At 38.2% G+C, this 20,377-nt stretch overlaps 1 pseudogene; it reads left to right on the top strand.

The window, feature by feature from the left end:
* LOC122816748 overlaps positions 1-15,083 on the top strand; it is a 198,816-nt pseudogene extending 183,733 nt beyond the window's left edge.
* Positions 15,084-20,377: the final 5,294 nt, after the last annotated feature.

Genomic DNA, 20,377 nt, shown 5'->3' with positions numbered 1-20,377 from the left:
TTGATCCATAATGGTGCCAAAGTATTCCTGCTGTGATGTGATGTGAAGAAAAGAGTTTATAGGGGTCATTCATTTGAAAGTCATTTATGCTACTAAGTTTTCTCTGAGTGACAGACAACTTTATATTAGTTTTACTGATGTTGATAAGTTTATTTTCATGTAACCAGTTCCATATGGTTTCAAATCGCACTTTAAAGTCACACTGTAATTCACTATTAAGCAAAGCTTCTTTCTTGATGGCCTTGAATAGGACAGCACCACCAGCATACATTATGTAATTCAAATTGGGGTATTAATTAAGTGAGCCAGAAATTATGCAATTCAGATTGGGATATTGATTAAGTGAGCCTGAAATTTTGAACATTCTGTCGGTCAGAAAATTATTTAACAATTGAACCACCCCATTAGAGAAGCCTTATTCTAAAAGTTTGTTTAGCAGAAGACTGTGGTCAACAGTTCCAAAAGCCCTCTTTAGATCATGAAAGATAGTTCCTGCATCATTGCACTGTTCTGTATTATTAAATATCTGATCAGTAAGAGTAGAAATGGCTGTCAGAGTACTGACATTTAGTTGGAAGCCATGTTGGGTGCTTGTGGGGTTATCATATCTTTTCACATATTCTAGAATTTCAGTGTCGACAATTCTTTCCAGCATCTTGTCAATACAACAGAGGTTGGCAATGTACATGAAATCTGAAGAGCATGATGCAGATGTACTTTTGTCAGTGGTACAGTTGCTTTTGGGGGAGGACAGTGGTGGTAGATAAAGATGGATTAGGAGTGTAAGTGGTATGTTTGCCTAGGACTACACTAACAGATTTAATCAGCATAGGGTGAAAGATGTTATATCCAGTACTAAGATTATTGAGGTTGGTATAATGGTTAAAGTGTTTACTTCATAGACACAAAGTGTAGGGTTTGAGTCTTACCTGTTAAAGGAAAAATGGCAAGGGCAGCTAGCCTAGTACTTTACCTGTGAATAATATTAATTAACCTAGTTTTCTTTTCTAGTTGTTGATCTTCTTCAAATTAAAAAGATGAGGCTGCTTCTTTTTTCCTGTCGGTCCTGGCTACATCTTTATTCTTTCTTAACTTCAGCTGTGATCCATGGGGTATAATTTCCTTTCATCCTAACTTTTTGTCATTGAGAAAGAATCTATCTTGTAATGGAAGAAGTGTATTATAGAAAGCAGATAGGGCAGTTGTAGGGTCATTGCACTGGTAATCTGGAGACCAGACTAACTAGTCATCATAGAAAGACAGTGAATCAGAAGGAGTACTTTGAATTGTCCTTGTTCTTGTCACTAAGGCATGTAGCTGGGACATTTTATGGTCCAGGATGAGAATAAAGCTCAATGGTTACTCAAACAGTTTAGCAACACTTTCAGGATTTAAACGTTATCAGGTACATATAGTAATAAATGCGTTTATCAGAGTGCTAGTCTTAGAGATGTGAATTAGACTAGTTCCATCTGTGGCTAACTATTTTAATTGATGGTGAAGTATTAGTCTATTAAGTTTTGACGTAAGGGGTCTTTCCAGTTAAGGCTGAGGACACCTAATAAAATAATTCTGTTTTATTTGGCTGCACCTACAAGTTTATTCAGAGCTGATTCCAACAGAGAAAAGGAGGAAGTGGGGAAGGGTATAGACATCTACTAGAAGACTTTTTGTAAAACCAATGAGTGTGATTTGAACTATTACCCAGTTGTGGTCTTTGTCAGAGGAACTGCTGCTCTTAGTAACAAGATCTGGGCAGAAGTTGTCTTCCTTGTTTGCCAGCAGGCTATACTCCCAAGCCTTCACTACATTCAGTCAGCAAATATATGATAGTTATTATGAATGACAGAGAATCTTTCAGCCAGGACTCTATTATGAAAATCATTTTAGGCTGATATTCATCTGTCCAGACTTTAAGTTGAGGTCATTTGTGTTACTGATGCTAGAGATGTTCATGCAAGCAAGGGAGAGATTATTAGCAGAGATACTATGCAAGTGGTTAGCATAGTTATCTTGGTTGAATGTCACCCAATATATGCAGTACTACTAGGGAAATAATAGGTAAAATCTTATGGAATGCCTTGTATAATTTGATGTTGATCCTTGATTGGAATAAATTTACAGAAATCAGGAAAGTAGATTTGCTGAGATGGATGAAAGCATTAACAGGAAAGTGCCACCACAAGTAAATGTTTACTTTATATAGGGGAGTAAATATGGGGAGTGTGCCAAATGTATCTGATGCATTGTGATAATGGTTATCATGAGTGAAATTATTATTTTGAATGAGTGGTTGTAAAACAAAAAGTTACAGAATTTTGAGAAATAATGAGCAGTGAGATGTAGAATAGTGAAATATCACTAGTAGGGGGTTGGGCGTTGGGGGATGGCAGGGGGCTGAGATTGGCAGAATGGTTAAAGTGTTTACCTCTCAGACACAAGTTATAGGGTTTAATTCCCACCTTTGATCAGTATTTGGTTTTCACCTAGGCATATAATATTCTGCAGATTGATTGCCTAGTATTTTCCTATAAATATTTGCAAGGTGAGATCCATTATATGTAGGATTTAGTAGAGACCATGGAAGTCAGAGATGCGGAGAAAAGAATAAACATGTACTTGATGGTGTAATGCAGTAGAAATGTATTTATAGTGGTGATGTTGTCGGAATTCCCCTTGACTGAAAGACATATTTTCTTTGCAGATGTATGTGCAATATTAAAAAGACCTTATTCTAGGGATTGTATAAGTTACGTAGTATTTGTTGGTAGTTAAATAACTCCAAGATTGTGTTAATATAGAATGGTGGCACTGTCTGGAATGAGCGTATCTTTTTGCAGCAGTTATTGACAGACCACCAAGGATAGTCATACGTGCAGTATAAAACACTCTAGTATTCACTGACTGAAGATTAATGTTGTCTTCCCAGCCTTAGACTGGATTTGTGCTCTATGGTAAGTTCTGTCTCAGCATTATTGTTAAATGGGCTTGTACTTGGAGGTGCCCTTTTCCTCTGCTGTGAGAAATATAGTTACAGAAATGTTTTTCTGTATTTAAGTATGTCTTAAGTACATTCCAGATATAGCAGGAGAAAAGTGCACAGTTAATGTAATGGGTTATGAATAGCAGTAAAGAACACATTTATTGTCAGTAATACAGTATGTTTATGTGTAGACAAATGCCTGAATCAGTCTACGCTTTCAGTGAAACCTGATTCATTGTCATTGTGTGGTAGTGATGTCTTGCTTTGTTAGCAAGTTGAAAATAATCAAATAAAAAATAGTTTTTTTGCTCTTCTCAAACTTTACCAACGTGCATGATGTTCAGTGTCATAGTAGCATCCTGACTTTATGTTTCTGTTTATTTACGGTTTCAGCAGCAACAGCTCATTTTTTCAAGTCCTGCAATTAATATACTGAAATCTTTTGCTCTTTAGATCCCTTGAACCTATCAACCAAACCACAAGCTCTTGTACGTAGCTCTACGTGGGAGACATGGAAGAACAATTAGCATGTATGCCTTCTGTTGCCAGTCTTATCAAACTTGGTATTTTCAGGCAATGTAAAAACTGCCATATGCTCACAACAACCTACTTCTTGTCAAATAGGACATTCTGTCTGCTCATAGGTTCATAGGTAGGTACTAGGCTATTGTACCAAGGGCCTAAGTAAGCCTAGCCAACAAGGTTCCCTGGCTTACGCCACCCGAGAAAGTTAATTTCCTGTGCCTATGGAATTAACGTTCTCACCAAAAAAGATGGTCTGTGAGCACCACACATTGCACATCACACCACTGCATGAATATGCCAAGTCAACAGATGCTAGAGAGCCAAAAAGTCACTTCCCAAGTCAACATATGCTAAAGAGTCAAAAATTCACTTCTCAAGCCATCTAGAACCACAAAGAGCAGGTCTCAGCAGAAATCTTGAAACATGGTGTTACCAACCTCACACATAGAAATGACTCATCAGGCTGTTGACTGAAAATGACCCCCCTCCCAGCTTTTAAGTCATTGAGCACAAGTAGTAATCTTCTTGTAAATTATTCCATTGTTAGGTACACTGATTCCGATATTATGAGTATGGACAACGGCAGCATGACAGGTGTCTCTCCAACACCAGGATCCTCATATGTTATGAGGACTCTTATATCCCTCCAGCAGAAAAATATGAAAATGACCCAGTGATAATCTAGATATTTCTGAATGATTCAAGATGGTCAATCCTGAGGGACATGCAGAAAAAATATGTTGGATCTTACTATACCAAATGCAGGAAAGACTCTGGTCCTGAGTGTAATCCTGCCTTCAACCAGAATTATATCTACAAAAAAACTAATAAAAACAATAAAAATAATTAAGTAAATAAATTAATAATAATAATAATGATAAAATGGTTGGCTTCATCAGTCAGCTAAGTACTTGGTGTGATTCAGGGGGAGTCCAATATTTCCTGCCTGGGATAAGATTGTTGGCAGAAGCCTGCACCTCTCATTCCATGGCTTCCACTTACTGACCAAGGCCCTTGCTGCTCCCATTGTGCTTCTGTTAGCCATAGTCTGTTTACTGGACTTCCCAATATACTAGATGAAATCATTATTTGAATTATATAAAGACTGCTCTTCTCAGTGCCAGAAATTTCAAAAACAAACTGCCTAATCCTGAGGCTCTCCTGTAACTTGAGCACATCCTTGTCTGTGTTTGTAATGAAATTTGGTTTTATTGTATTGATAGCACTCCCTCCTTACCCGGGTTTAGCAGTTGCCATACATTCAGGCCTGAGGGAAACTGCTAGGGCATTTTGATAGTTGTTAGAAATCATATTGCCTCCAGGCAGGTGTCCCGAGACCCACACAAAACAAAACTAATTACCGGTTTACAGCCTACTATAGGAAACCTTCAATATCCCCAAACAACCATGAGAGTTTCTTAAATATACAGTGTGAATTATCCATAATATAAAATACCTTCATGATGGATAACATTTAGCAATCAAATAATAGATTGGGCATAACCTGCTTTTGAGGTGTACATGCACCAAAGATTCCTTAAAGCAAATTGTAGAGCAGATAAATAGAGGGTGGAACATCCTACATGTTATTCTCACCAACATTACCTACATGTGTACCACTTTTACAGTATATCCATCCTAGTTAAATCTAATTACAAGTGATAGTATCCTTTAAAGTCCCAAACACCCCTGCAGTGAATAATTTGTAGTTTAAGGAGTTTAAGCAGGCAAACTGACTTATGCTCTTTATGATCTTTCAGAATATACTTGTAATATCTCTAATCCCCATGCATAGCCAGCTGATACTTATACAGTGGAGTTCTCTGTCCACTTACAAAAGCATATGGATCAAACAGTCCCTTCAAGAGCTAAATAAAATGTGAAATTTAAAAGCAAAAATACACAGGGATGGATTTGGAAAGATTATCTCGAGTTATATGTTTGGTGTAACAGACAGCCCTGTCATAATGCTACACCATGATGAGGTGCAGCAACACAGCCTATTGCAAATACTAATAAGGCATTCTGGGACAGGGGCCTATGCCAGTTAGCCATGTGCTTTCCCCCTGGAAATGCATGCGGTAAGGCATTTATGCAGCTGAAGGATTCAGAGAATCCATCAGCTTTCTTGCTTATGTCAGCCACCCATGTTAATGAATACAGCCAAAAGCTTGTTTTTACTCATTGCAGTAAAAGTAGGTGCTGTGAGGGTTACCAGACAGGTAGTGTTTGGGGTAGGCATGTGTGGGGAGACTAAATGAAGGGAGGTGCCTGTGCAAATGGGATGTATGGGCTGACAGTGCTGACTACCAAAGGAAAGTGCTGATTTGCAGTAGTGGTAACTAAAGGCAATTCAGAGACATGCACATTTATTGATAATGAGGTCTTTTCTCACTGAGTCTAATGTGTTTCTGAATCTCATTTCTCTGCATCCCCAAAACAGCCCCCCCCCCCTTTTTGGATGCAGCTCTTACCTTCAGCAGTGTGGTTCTTTCTAAATCCCAGGGATAGACTTCAAACAGTGTCGACAAGCTTTATAACAAAAAGAAAAAAAAATCTATACTCCTAACAAAACAAAATCTTTCTCTATAGAAAACACTATCCAAAAGATCAGCAAAGAGCTAGAACTGGTCATAGGAAGATTAAAGTAAAACATGAACTGAAACTAAAGTCAAGCATATGGATAATTATGAATCCAATTTAATTACATCAGAAAGCTAAGACATAATACCCAGCAGTGTTCTGGTTTCACCAACTCTGACCCTAAATATATAGCTAATAAATCTGCAAACAAAGTAAGTGTCAGTGAAGCAGCCATGGGAACCCCTCAAACCCCTGAACTCCTTCCCCTCCCCAAGATTAAGAAATGTGAAAATACTACCAACATGGGTTCAGATAATTTACTTAATAAAACAGCACCAAACATGCCCTTGTAGAGCCTCTTTAGCTTAAGCTTAGCACCAGGGCATGTCCCAGAAGTTCAGAGAACATCTGTTGCAATTACCAACTATAGGTGGACCCTACCACAGACTGCAGGAATCAATCTATTTTGTAAAACCATGGAATGTATTAACTTTGACTTCATTAACTAGACCCTCAACAGTTGGAATTGTCAAACATCTATCATGTTTGTCCATTTTAGTGACCTTCTTCAAAAAGGACATAGAAACAGTGGATAGTGTTCACTTGGTATAAATAACCTATCTGGATTTAGCAAAGGCATAAACTACTATCCTTCATGGTATTGTAAATAAAATAATAGATACAAATGTGGGTCACCTGTGTGGTACTGCAGGTAGCTGATTGATCGATAGATGGAAGCTGTATGATCAATGTCACCCGAAACTTTTCAGAAAGTAAAAGGCTAAACAGTGACATACTTCCAGTCTCAGTTCTGGGACCCTTCCTTTGTGGTATGTAGTTCTCAGACCTCAGTATCAAAATTCTAAATCTATGGCTGACTAAGTTTGCCAGTTTGGAGGTTGGATATCATTGTCCAATCCTGACATGGTGTTGAATCTCTTCAGTAATAATTAATCCTTACAAACAAATGGTGTACTGAAAAGGGATTAAATTAAAATCAAAATAATAATAAAGTACAGTATTGTCACTTTAGGTAAATAGCTTTTCATCTGTAACTTACAGCATAACCAGTACCCAACTTCAGTCAGACATGACTGTCAGGGATCCTGGCACCATGGTTGACAACTCCCTCTCCTTTGAACATCATATAGGCTCAGTAGTCAGGAAATTCTTTATCTAATACAACTAATTTGTAGAAGCATCTAATCCAGATCAAAAGAAATAATTGGCCCACTATAGTCACTGCTAATCATGCTAAGCCTCCTTGGTATGTACCTATCCAGCTACATCAGTCAGCTAGAAGCACTCCAGAGGTTCCAAAAAAACAGATTAGTGGTCTAAAGTCCCTTGGCTACCAAGATAAACTTGAAGCCCTGTCTCTAAACATGATTTATTAAAGAGGTGATATATGTGTTGCATTCCATACCAAGAAGGACTACAGCCTCCTTGATCTCTTGTATCTTCACAAGACAGACCTCTTCAGAAATATTTGATCTAAAGATTTAAGTCTTCACCAACAAATAAATATAACACTCTTGAGGGACAAGTATTTTCAACAACATCTACCCCTATCCCTGGGGCAAAATTTCCTTGCATGTAAAACAAAATAGCAACCTCATGTCTTCAAAATAAACCTAAATGAATGAATGCACATCAATAAATTCATTCCTAGCCTGACATATTTTGCCCATCATGAACTGGGAGGTACATCATGAAGGGTGTTATTGGCAAGGGTCATATAGTCTCATGATGTACATGCCTTGTAATTACTATGATCCCAAGAACCTGTGATCATTATTATTATAAATTCTGTCCATTATATACGCAGCACCATGTTGACATCTGATAATCAAATTGCAGTTAGAATCAAGATGTCTTTATATTCAATATTCAGAGGCAGAAGTACCATGACTAAGTCCTGTGTTATCCAGCTGAGCCCATGTAATGCTAATTCCATACTATCTGTTGTGATTATGTTTTGTGACCTGCCAGTATGCTAAAAGCTTCAACCTTTTACTCAATAACAGCAGTTTGCAATAAGGTCAGCTGCATTCTGAGCCCCAAGGTGAGAGCCAGAGAACATATGGATAAGTTTTTACCTGAACTTTAGAAGTACTGATGAAGTGGAGCTGGAGTCAGGCCCAACACACTATACAAGAATCAGTTGTCAGCCCTAATGCACTATACAAGAATCAGGATTCAGGCCCAAAGCACTGCACTAGAATGCAGTGTACAAGAATTAGGAGTCAGGCCCAATGTATTGTATAAGTATCAGGAGTCCAGCCCACCTCATTGTACAAAAATCAGATGTAGGATTGCCACCTTTTGTTGTGGCTAAAACCGTAGTAAGGCCACACCCCTCACATCTCCAGTACCCACGCCCACCCTGCCCTTTCTCCCGCCCACATTCTGCCCATTTCATGATGTCACTTCAATATGGAGTGGGGAACGCCCTCTTTTTCTGTTCCTAATACCTGCTGAAAGCTGATTTACTATGTTTTTCTGTAAAAAAGATTTACAAACCCCAATAGTCTGTTTCCTTTTTTGAAACAGAATAACGGAATTTGTACAGTGTTTTCTGGACTACCGGAGAATCAATTTGATTTCCGGATAGTCCAGAAAAAAAATGGAGGGGTGGCAACCCTAATCAGATGTCAGGCCTAATGCATTGCACAAGGATCAGTATTTGGGCCAAAAGCACTGTACTAGGTCAGGATTCAGTCCCAATGCACTGTACAAGAATCAGGAGTCAGGCCCAATGTATTGTACAAGTATCAGGAAGCTCAATGCACTGTACAAGAATCAGGACTAAGGCCCAAAGCACTGTATTAGAATCAGAAGTCAGGCCCAATGTACAGTACAGGAAACAGGAGTCAGGCACAATGCACTGTACAAGAATCAAGATTTGGGCCAAAAGCACTGTACTAGGTCAGGAGTCAGGCCCTACAAGAATCAGGAGTCATGTCCAATGTACTGTACAAGAATCAGGAGTCAGGCCCAAAGCACTGTACAAGAATCAGATCTGAGATACTAATGCTCTGCTATAAAGGCTCCATAACCTCCTTTTCCATACTTATGATGTAATTTTTATGGACGGCGCAATGGTGAAGCGGTAGCATTGTCGCCTCACAGCAAGAGGTTCTCCAGTTCGATTCTTGGCTGGGGTGCCTTCTGTGTGGAGTCTGCATGTCTTCCCTGCATTTATATGGGTTTCCTCCCACATTACAAAGACATGCATCTGGAGTGTTTCTTCCTGGGCCTCCACTGAAAATTGGCTTTGCTCCAAGTCGGACTTTCCCGGTTAACAAATGTTAAATAAATAGATATTAATCTCTATCAATTCTAAATCCTTTTAAGATCAGCAGGCATATGGTCCTCTTTTAAGGAATGATCTTGATATATGGGTAATTTAGGTGGCTGGTGCACGTCGCACAATATGTACATGGAGACTGGAGGAGTGGTACTCAAATCCAAGACAGTGTAGTAAAACTAGTTAGTGGTTCATAATACTAATCATTGTGTTTCACTTCTGTGATGTTTGAGAATAAAGCTGCTACTGTTTTCCACATCAGAATGTAATAGATCTGCAAGTTTCAATAAATATTTATCAAACCTGCAGAATGAACAGTAAAATAAAAAAAAAATCTGCAATGTGGAGGCCCAGGAAGAAACACTCCATGTTATTTCCCGATGCCATCTCTTTTCTCTCTTATTCCACTACCGCCCTGCTAAACTATGTTATATGATCTCTAGTTCACTGTAACACCCTTCTATTTATTAATCCCTATGAGCAAGGTATTCGATAAATCTTTACCCATCTCTTGGAGCCTATAATATAATCTTTAATATTGTCCAGGGAACCTATGTCTTCACTAATCCACATACTACATGAATTACTCAAATTATAGCTAAGTTTTAAATTGATGTCTCTTCTTACTATGTTATCCAGAATTTTTACTATGTAATGCAAACCTAAATCTTGTGTTTTATTTATGTAGATGTTTTTTCTCCTTGAACTTTCTTGTAACTGATATGTTTAAACTTTTGATTACCTTACCATGTGATTATGAAATCATTGAAATATAACTCAAAGCCTTTTGTACTGTGGAGCTTTTCTCCCCGGGTCTCTGCTGAAAATGGATATGTATCTAGTTGGACTAACCCGGTAAACAAATGTAAAATAAATAAATAAAAAATAAATGAAGCGTCATGAAAATGTGTGAGAAATTGTAATCTTTTCTATGTAGTGTATAAAAGATGCATATGGAATTTTTAACTAAAGTTTTTAATTGCCTTCTGCTGGAAATAAAGCAGTTTTATATAGGTTGTTAAATGTATAGCAAACAGAAACTGCAATAGTTCAGCCCTGTGATTACAAGGTTTGTGACTATTCCTAGATCAAACTAAAACAGAGAGTGAGAAGATCGCTCAGAAAAAACAATCAGTAAAAACTAAATGAAAACTCCACCCAAGCTAGAACTTCCACTGAGTGACCTCTCAAATCTCTTGTATCAGAGACATATGGGGTGAATGCAAATGAGCCTTATGAACATCAGGTGTTTCCGCTATATGACGATTCTCAGTGGAAGTTCTAGCTTGGCTGGAGTTTTCATTTAGTTTTTATGGTTGTTTTTTCTGTGTGACCTTCTCACTCTTTGTTTTAGTTTGTTAGTTGGGATATTTTGCAAACACCCTAATGGTAATGGACATCAGCTGGGTATAAAAGCCCTGTGTTTCTTACATAGCCAGCCTTAGGCATAGGCCAATTAGGTGGCTGCCTAAGGTGCTGCTCTAGTACGGTGCTTTTTCCAGTGTTTATTTGGTGTAGGTAGACCAGGATGGGGGCACCAGGTGGTGTTGTGGGGGGGGGGTGCCGTTGAGCCCTTTTGCCTAGGGCACCAGTTGCCCCAAATCTGCTCCTGGTTTCATATGCTTAGTCATACATTTTTCTTGTGCTATGCTGGTGGTAATAACAAGGCTGAAATATTCATGTCCCTAGCTAGTTTGGTTTGTCTTTATTGGCCTGAAATTGTTCATTAGCATGACTTTGAAAAAAAGGCATAGGTATTCAGAATCATCGTATAGCTGAAATACCTGATCTTCATAAGAGCTATTTGCATATATCCCATGTGCTTCTGACACAAGAGGTTTGAGAGGTCACTCAGTGGAAATTATAGCTTGGCTGGAGTTTACATTTAGTTTTTACTATTCCTAGATCAGGAAACTAAAAGCTATAAAAACACAGTTTAGAAATTTCTAAAAGGAAATAGCTAGCTAGCTATTTCCCTACAGAATTGTATAACTTTGCTTTTGCATATTGTAGTGCCCTGGCCTAATAATAATCACAGATCCTGAAATCACATGGCAGAACAATAGCAGTTGCTGTTTCACAAGTCTGTTCCTAGCTATAACTGCTATATTTCCCCAAAGAATGCAGTTACAAACTTTATTTTCAAATTTTCTGCACTTATTCATACACTGCATAAAAAGGTCAGAATTTCTCACATTTTTTCATACAAATAAAAACCTTTAAATCCAGATGTAAGCATATATTTTTAGTTCACAAGTTGTAGGTTTTATAAGACTTAAATGCAAGTTACAAGTTTGCTACAGCCTCAGAAAACACTGTCAAACTTATTGTAAAACAGCATCACTTAATGTTAGTTGAATAGTGAAACAAAACTGCTGAGTCTGTGCATGTGCATTTATAGTTATGTTGGGTGTTCATACTGAGGAACTAAAACCATTTCTCACAGCAGTTACTTATTTCAATTGTATACCTCATTTTGGGATGCCACAACTGATTTATGAGTTTTTATTTATATTGAAATGCTGATTTTAACATTGTAAATAATGGCAGAGTACTAGTTTAATGCACTTCTTGGCATGCTTGAGAGAGTGAGACAGAGAGATAAAAACAAAGAGGGCCAGAGCACCTTGAAACTAGAGCACTGATTGCAGGACTGAGCCTGCAGTCAAATTCCTGGAACCGCAATTGATCTGGAAAAACCAAACCTAGAGAACTTTTACCTGTAATATGTGTCCTGTTAAAATATCACTCAATGTTAAACAATATCTGTTTCTTTTAAAAAAAAAAACTTGCAGTTTGTAATGATATTCCCCTAACAGCGTGGTCTAAATGCCAGCTTGTCTAAGTAGTATGTGACCGCACAACCTTGTATTATGTGGGTGTGTGGGAAATTATTCAAAATTCACTGTATTTTACATAAAAACAAAAGCTGGATCTGCCACCGCTTCAGCTTCCATGCTGCTTAGTTTATTAGTGCCTTGTCAGAATGTGTATATCAGTTAAGATTTATAGCTGTGAATAAGAGACCAGTCGACAACAACATGCAAATGTCAAGTTGTGAAACATGACAATGGAGGTAAGGACTGTTATCAGAAATACCTAGGGTGTGAATTAGTTTCTCGTTTACTGAAAGAGGACCAACTGTTCCGAATGGCTGTGTTGACAGTGTGTGATTTAAAAGTAATTTTTATTTTCAAGGAAATTAAACTGATGAAGTCTGATGCTATGAATCTAAGGCTGACTTTATCCTTGGCCTGCTGCAGCTGGAACATGCACCTGTGTCAGCAGGGTTACGGCAGGTAACTGTGTGGGAAAGGTATGATTTTAGCAGTTTGGATTCCCCAAAACATGTTATTTAAAGTCAAGAAAATCAGTTGAATGGCTTTTCGTATTAAAATTACAAGCATGGGGAATTTTTAGCTATTTATGAACTTTACAGTTCAGTCTGACTCAATGAAAAAAGAATTTGATGAAACCATTAGCAAAACTTTATGAAACCTTGCCTGGAGCTTGCATTTTCTTTACCCAGTTCTTTTCTGTCATAGAAATTCTTACCTAGTTGAGGGTCTTAGCCAGCCAGAATCCAAAAAAATATTTATATTTGTTTAACCTTTGGTATAAATTAGGTGAGCATTATGTTTTCTGGTATACAGAAAGGAAACTGCAATTAAATAAAATTAAAGACTGATTTATTTTGTTTACCTTTGAATTGTCATGCATTGCCCCACTAAGCTGTACTACCTTGGAATGAACATGTCAATTCCTGGTATCCCCTCATACAAGACAGTGTCCAAATTAACTTGCCCTCCTGCATGACCCCTGGTAGCACCCTTTCTAACTCTTTACCTTTGGGAATACTCAGGGTTAAATGTAGAGTAATGTGAGATATAATGATGCCAGAAATCATTCTGTTGATCCCAAATTAGGGCAACTCGATAGGAAGTTTCAGAGGTACACCATTTTGATTATATATTGTTATTTTACTGCAATGCTAATAACCTTGTATCACTAAGTGGTAATTATTTTCTAATTTGTTACAAACCTGTGTTACCTCAGGGGGCTGCCATGCTGACATAATTTAATGTTTCATTTAAGGTTTACATCTCCGCTGTACAGTTATTTGTAGACACAAAGTATACTGTGGAAAGAACATTTACTGTGGTTCTGTCTCTACACTGTCAATAAGACTACTGTAATTTCCTACCTTGATGACATCTATCAGGACTGGCTGTTTTCTTTTTTTAATAATATCCTTTCTCTTCATATAATGACCATACTGTGAGCAATATTTTTAAAGTTAATTTCAATATTAGAGCTGAAAGAGTGGCTTGTTAATTTTTTTCATGCAAACTTAGAATTGTAGATCCAAGCCCGAATTTTAGCTGGTGTGTTTGTCACATGTATAAAAAGACTGTCTCAGCAGTCAGCAATTATGTTTAAATCATTTTTGGACCCCTTATCTAGAAATGTTGGCATAGATGTAGCTATCGTCCCTTTATTCAAACTGCCTATATGGCATCACTGTTGATGTGACAGATACCAGAAAGAAATAACAAAAAAGAGATTTTAGGGGCAAAGATAAACTGCAGAAACAATAAAAGTGATATTTAAATATTTAAAACATTTTTTTTGTATGTGCCTATCTTCAGGTTTAGGTTAACAGGAATAATGACCATTTTCTGATTAAAAAAAAAAAAAAAGACATTCATAAGTGCAGACCAATTCTGCTGAAATGTCCGTGATGTTTTCCTTCATATTGTTGTAACTGTGTGCTCTTTTAGGAACAGAACATTGAAAATATTTTGTTGCTTCTTAGGCGGTGGGCCAATTACTGTTTTTGGCAGTGGTTGTTTAGCATACCTAAAGTAATTGTTGCAATTTCCTGGAGCTTCATTCTGCAGCAAAGATTTGCAATACAACGTTGTATAAGCCCAACAATGTTATTTATGTATTCCTCAGTTGTATACTAGGTGAGTGAGACAGTACATCACAGACTATTTGAGATCATAGCCTGGACACAGAGACAAAGGTATGGACAGTTTAAAGAAGCTGGTCAAACATAAGAAGAAAGCAGAACAACTGGGGTAAACCTGTAATAATGACTTAGAGAGTTTAGCTTTTTAAGAGGATGGACATTATCTCTAAAAGTCAAACTGATACTGTTTCTGCTAATGTCATCTAGGATGATATCTGAACCTAGTCAGGTTTCTGATTCTCTCAGTGACAGTTGCATTGGATGCATATCTGGAAAGTTGATGGCATATTCTTCTCTAATGATATTACATGGCTCAACCATTCTGCTTTGAATAATGCCTGTCATTTCACTTTGCTAACTCTGTAATGAAGAGGAAGAAGGCTTCCTGTTGCCTTTGAAGGGAAAGGCAAATGTTTTTTAGCCACATTATATGCTGTTAATTAAAAGTAAATGGTGACTCAGGGATAAAGACTGCTGTCTGTAGTCAAGTAAGGCTGCAGTGCAGCTGATTAGGCACTTCAACTAAATGAATAGGTTATTAGTATTTTGTAGCTGTGCTTTTCAAGTGCATCATAACCTGCAATGTTAAACATCACCACATGAGGTCACACAATCATGTTTGTTATTTACTATGCAGCTTAATTGTTGTTTTAATTGCTGTATTTTAATTTTGTGCATTATTTTTGCAGAAACGTGAAACCAAGTAAAGGATAATAAAGTGTGCTCATTTGCAGATATGTATTACGTTAAAAGACATCTGTGAAAATATACAGCATTGACAGTGGCATACTGATTGTTTGCAGCACTAATACAAAAGAAGACACAAATATGGATCTAAAACTTAAAAAAAAAATGAACAAAAACATAATAATAATAATAATAATAACATGGATCTAAGTAACACTGGAGCCTTGGTATATAATAGCATAACTGCATTCTGCAGAAACCAAGGAAGAAGTAATGTAGCAAGAATTTGAAATGCATTATCTACTTCACCTGTGCCTCAGCAACATATCTTCATTCTGAATTGCACAAAAAGCTGTCAGTTAGAGCTGAGGGTTATGGCTTGGAGCTGTTAATAAACTGCTTCCTGTTTGTTAAGGGTACAGGTTCAATTCCTTTCATCTGCTTTTACATTTTATGCGATTCTGAATAAGTGACTTAACCAGACAGTGGTCCCTGGCTGCCCCTTAAAAGGGATGCTTGTGTCCAGTGGGTTTATCTGGTTAGAAAAGTTAAATTAAATGTGCTGGGTAAACAAACATTCTGATTTACAAATATGCTGCTGATGGTTTCAGTTTAAGGTGATGGTATGAAAAGGTCTGTGATATATGGCATTATTTAACAATTACATTATTTACAATAAGAAAGTAAGGATTTGACACAGTGATTTCACTGCAGCTTTGGCTGTTTCTGTGACCTAGCAGATGAAATCTGGAGCCCTGAAGGGCAAGCACATTGATAAAGTAACTTTACTGGGAAGTGAACTTGAGTTTTTAGCTCTTAACTGTGTACAATAAATACTTTTTCCTGCCTGAAAATACAGTGTAATATATTTTCATAATTTTATAATTTTGACTATATTGGGGTGTGACCCAAATTATATAGTTCTTAACAATGAACTGCACTTACCATGCACTGTATGAAAAAAAAATGAAAGGGCATTTTTTTCATCATTTTATTATTGTCTGCTTCACTGTCATTCTTATGAACCCATAAGCCATATCACAGGCCAACCACGGCTTTCTGGTTGCCTCAAAAGACATAACAATGACTGTCAGATGTCACCTTTAGCATTGTTTGTGTTTCCACCACTCCCTTAAACAAGGCCCAGAAAAATTTACTTTCCATGAAGCATGTTCAGTATTGTAGTAGATAAAAGACAGGTGTGTCATGGCATGTACTGATTAAAAAGTACTTTTGTGCAGTAAGATGTGCTAGAAGTTAAATTTTAGGATGTATGGCATTGCATAGTTTTAAATAGCCTATGTTCTATTCAAGGCAGTAAGGTTTTCTTCATTTTCACAAGTTGTTAGATTTTTTTAGATGGCACTCTAGAGTATAACTGATACATTATTGTTTTTGTGAAGCAAGATTTGTGCAGCTGAAATGAAGAAAAAAATAGGATGCTGCCTTTTGCATGAGGCCTTGGGGAGAAAATCTGCATTCTTTTGTTCACAGGTGTGAACTAGGCTAATGGCACTGGAGCCTTTACAGTGCCTCTGTCAAGTAGAACCACTGGAGTGATCCTTGGGGTGAATTTTCTATTTCCCAACCACACATCAAGATTTCTCTTGAAGAGGGCCAGTGAGGTGATCTGCTGGACATGTATGGGAAATCTATTCCATAGCATGGGCAGTCTCTGGGTTATGAACCTGTCCCTCCAGCATATTCTGTTGATTGTGGTAATGAGGTTGAGGCCTCTGGAGTGTGTGGTGTGGAAGGCTTGGGATTTCTTTAGATGTAGCATTTCTAGCAGAGCTGGGTCAGACATGGCTTTGTAAGTCAAGCAGAGATCGCCTCTAAGTAGGCGATATGAGATAGAGAATAGTTGGAGTTTTTTGAGTCTGTCCATATAGGACAAATGTTTAAGGCCTAGGATCCTCTTTGTGAGGTACTTTTGCAGGTGTCTAATGAGGTACATGCCAAATGGGGCATTGTACTCGATGATTGGCCTAATGAAGGAAGAGTAGAGGGAGACAATGACTTCTTTCTTCCTGGATGCAAAACCCTTACTAACAAGATGTGCCACATAAATGGACTTTCTGACCTCAGTGGTAATGTGGTGGTCAAAAGAGAGGTTGCTGTCAACCTGTGTTCCCAGATCTCTTATAATGCCTTCTGTGTTCAGTGGACTACCATCAATGTGGTAATTCAAGGGAACCGGGTTTTTCCCAAGGGGGATGACGACACATTTTTTGGCATTGAGCTTAAGGCCATAGTTCTAACACTAGTCGTTGGTGTCATTGAGGCCTTTCTGTAGGATGTCAACATCACTTGGGGAGTTAATAATAGCTCCCATCTTGCAGTCGTCTGCAAACTTTTGTCAGCCAGAGTCCCTTTGTGTTGGCCTGGACTTCAGAGAAGTAGATACCAAGCAGGAGAGGACCCAGGACTGAACGCTGTGGGACTACACTTGTGACTGGTCAGCAGTCTGACTTGGAGTCAGCTACTTTCACATTGTGGGTTCTATCTGTAAGCCAGTTTGCAACCCACCTAGTGATATAGGGGTCGATGCCTATCTTTGTGAGGTTTTTCTATGATTCCTGAGTGGGGAATTGTATCAAAGGCCTTGTCCAGATCAAGGTAGGCTGTATGAAACACCTTGCTTTCATCCACAGCTCTGATGACTGACTCAAAGAAGTCAACCAAGTTGAGCAGGCATTATCTACCCTTCACAAAACCAAACTGTGTGGGATCCAGAGTTTAGAGATTCCCTATATCCTTGTTTATTAGGTCCATGATGATGCATTCCATAGCTTTGCATATCAGACTTGTCAGGCTAATGGGGTGATAGTTCCTAGGGTCTGTAGTCGTTCCTCCTTTGTGGGGAGGGATGACTGTAGCAGTGCGTCATTTGGTAGGGACAAGGCCTGAGGATTGAACAGTGGACACAGATGAGGTGCCAGTTCACTCTGTAGTTCATGTAGAACACAGCCAGGGATATTGTCAGGTCCCACACAAGCTGTATTCTTGGCCTTGGACAGTGCTGTTTTAACCTGTGCAGCAGTAATACTGGGTGCCTGGCAATCTACTGGTATTGTGATTGGTCCTTTGGGGTGGAGGGTAAAGTTAGTACTGAATCTGTCAGCCAGTATATTGGCAATATCTGTTGGCTCAGTATAGGAGGTACCATTGTGCAGTAGCTCAGAGCAAATCTGAGTATTGCCGTGGAGATTCTTTACATAACTATAGAAGGCCTTGTGGTTGTCTTTACTATCTGCTGCAATTCTGTTTTCATAGCTAGCTTTAGAGGATTTGTTGAGAGATCTGAACCTTTTGTTGAGGCTGATAAGAGAGTTTTTTTCCAATTTTGGGACTTCGCCTTATTCCGCATCAGTTTCCGCCTTCTGTTGTAGAGTTTGTTTATAGCAGGGGACAACCAAATTGGCTTCCTTTTTTTTTTTAGGAGAGCATCTTAGTTCTATTGGGCATGGCGAGTTGTAAAACATTTTCCCTAGTTTGTCATATGAATATTTTACAAATAATTTTTAATCACAAAAGAAATATGAAACCCTCTATATTTTCTACTTTTGGTGCTAATTTGAGACTTTGCTTGTAGTTTTTGTTGATTTTGTGTGGGTTTGTGTGCAAGTCTATATGCATTCGCTCATGAGTGCATGGTTGTTTGTTGGAGGATGACGGCAATTTGGATCTTAGTATTAACCTTTTACCTCTTATTTTGGTACTGATGTCCCTGATGTTTTACAAGTATGAAAATGCAGCTAATTTGTTTAGCAGAGATTAATGATATTGTTAAGACTGAATGATACACATACAGCTAATGAAAATGGAAGAAACAAGACCTTTCTTGACTGCTTATGGCTTCCTATTTTTGTCTGTCTTCTTCCTTCTTCTCCTCTTCCTGCATCTCTCTCCCTGTTTTTTAACAAGTCCTTTTCTAAAGGCAGATTAGCTATATAAAGTATTGGCCCAGGACACAACAACTACTGCTGGATTTAGAAAGCCAGGTTTGGAAGTGGGTATGCTAAGAGGTAAGATAAGAGGAACTGGATGTTGAATCTTGTGTATTATTAACTGTTTAATAGGATGACAATATTGTGGCACTCAGGCTACTTAACGTCAGCTATAGGCACAGCAGCTACTAAGTGACAAATTAAAATTATTTGAGCTAGCCATACTTCCTTTTCTTTTTCATGCTGTTCCTTCCACACACACACACACACACACACACACACACACACACACACACACACACACACACACACACGCACACACACACACACACGTGCGCATGCATAAACACACATGCTCTCCCACACATACGAGCATGCACACACACACACACACACACACACACACACACACACACACACACACACACACACGCGCGCGCGCACGCATACACACACACTCACACTCACACATGCGCAGACACACCCGCACAGACACACACAAACACACACACACACACACACACACACACACACACACACACACACACACACACACACACACACAAACTCTCTGCCATAGAATGGTCCCACTGTGTTTCATTACTTACCCAAGTGCCCACTATCACTGAATCATTGATTTTTATTTGATAGACGAGTGCATTTAAAATGTGACTAGACTTGCATCCTTTATGATTCTACAGGGAGAGATTTACCAACAAAGGTCAGAACGCATTTCATTATCTTTTTCAGCCAACAGGATGAGGATACCTAAATAGATTATTGCCCCTGGCATCCACATCTTATTTTTCACTTCATCATGTAATGTAACATCAACAGATACACTTCTAGTGGGTCCTGTTAACACCATCATCATAATTGCATTCTCTTTTTATTTTACAAGAATGATCACTAACATTTCTTAGATTTAAAGATGTCATGCATCTTAACCCAATTCAGTTCAGTACCATGCAGCTTATCTTTTCAGAAAATTTTGGTAGGGTCCCTTTTTTCCTTGCAAAACTGCTATTATGCATTCTTACATTAAAGACAGTAACAGGTAACAGTCACCTGCAGAATAATTTCTCCCACTCTCAATCTGTCGTCCTCTTGAAGACTTTGGAAAACATAACTGGAAGCAAAATATCTGCTTCCTTTACTGATTAGGACCTCTAATGTCTCCATCGGAATAGATTCAGTAAACTGTATGCTATCACATTATCTGAGAGCATTAGAGTTATTTATAGTGTATTAGACCCAGGCCATTGGATGTCTGCTATGTACGTTGATCTTTCTGAAGCTTTTATTTTCAGTTTATAACTTTCCTGCTGTAGCTTGTGCATTATCTAGGTGTGATGACCTCTGAC

The sequence above is a fragment of the Protopterus annectens genome, chromosome 1.part1 (assembly GCF_019279795.1).
Source record: "Protopterus annectens isolate FY-2018-M chromosome 1.part1, PAN1.0, whole genome shotgun sequence".
Lineage (NCBI taxonomy): Eukaryota > Metazoa > Chordata > Ceratodontiformes > Protopteridae > Protopterus > Protopterus annectens.
This window is presented reverse-complemented; position numbering and strand designations above follow the sequence as displayed.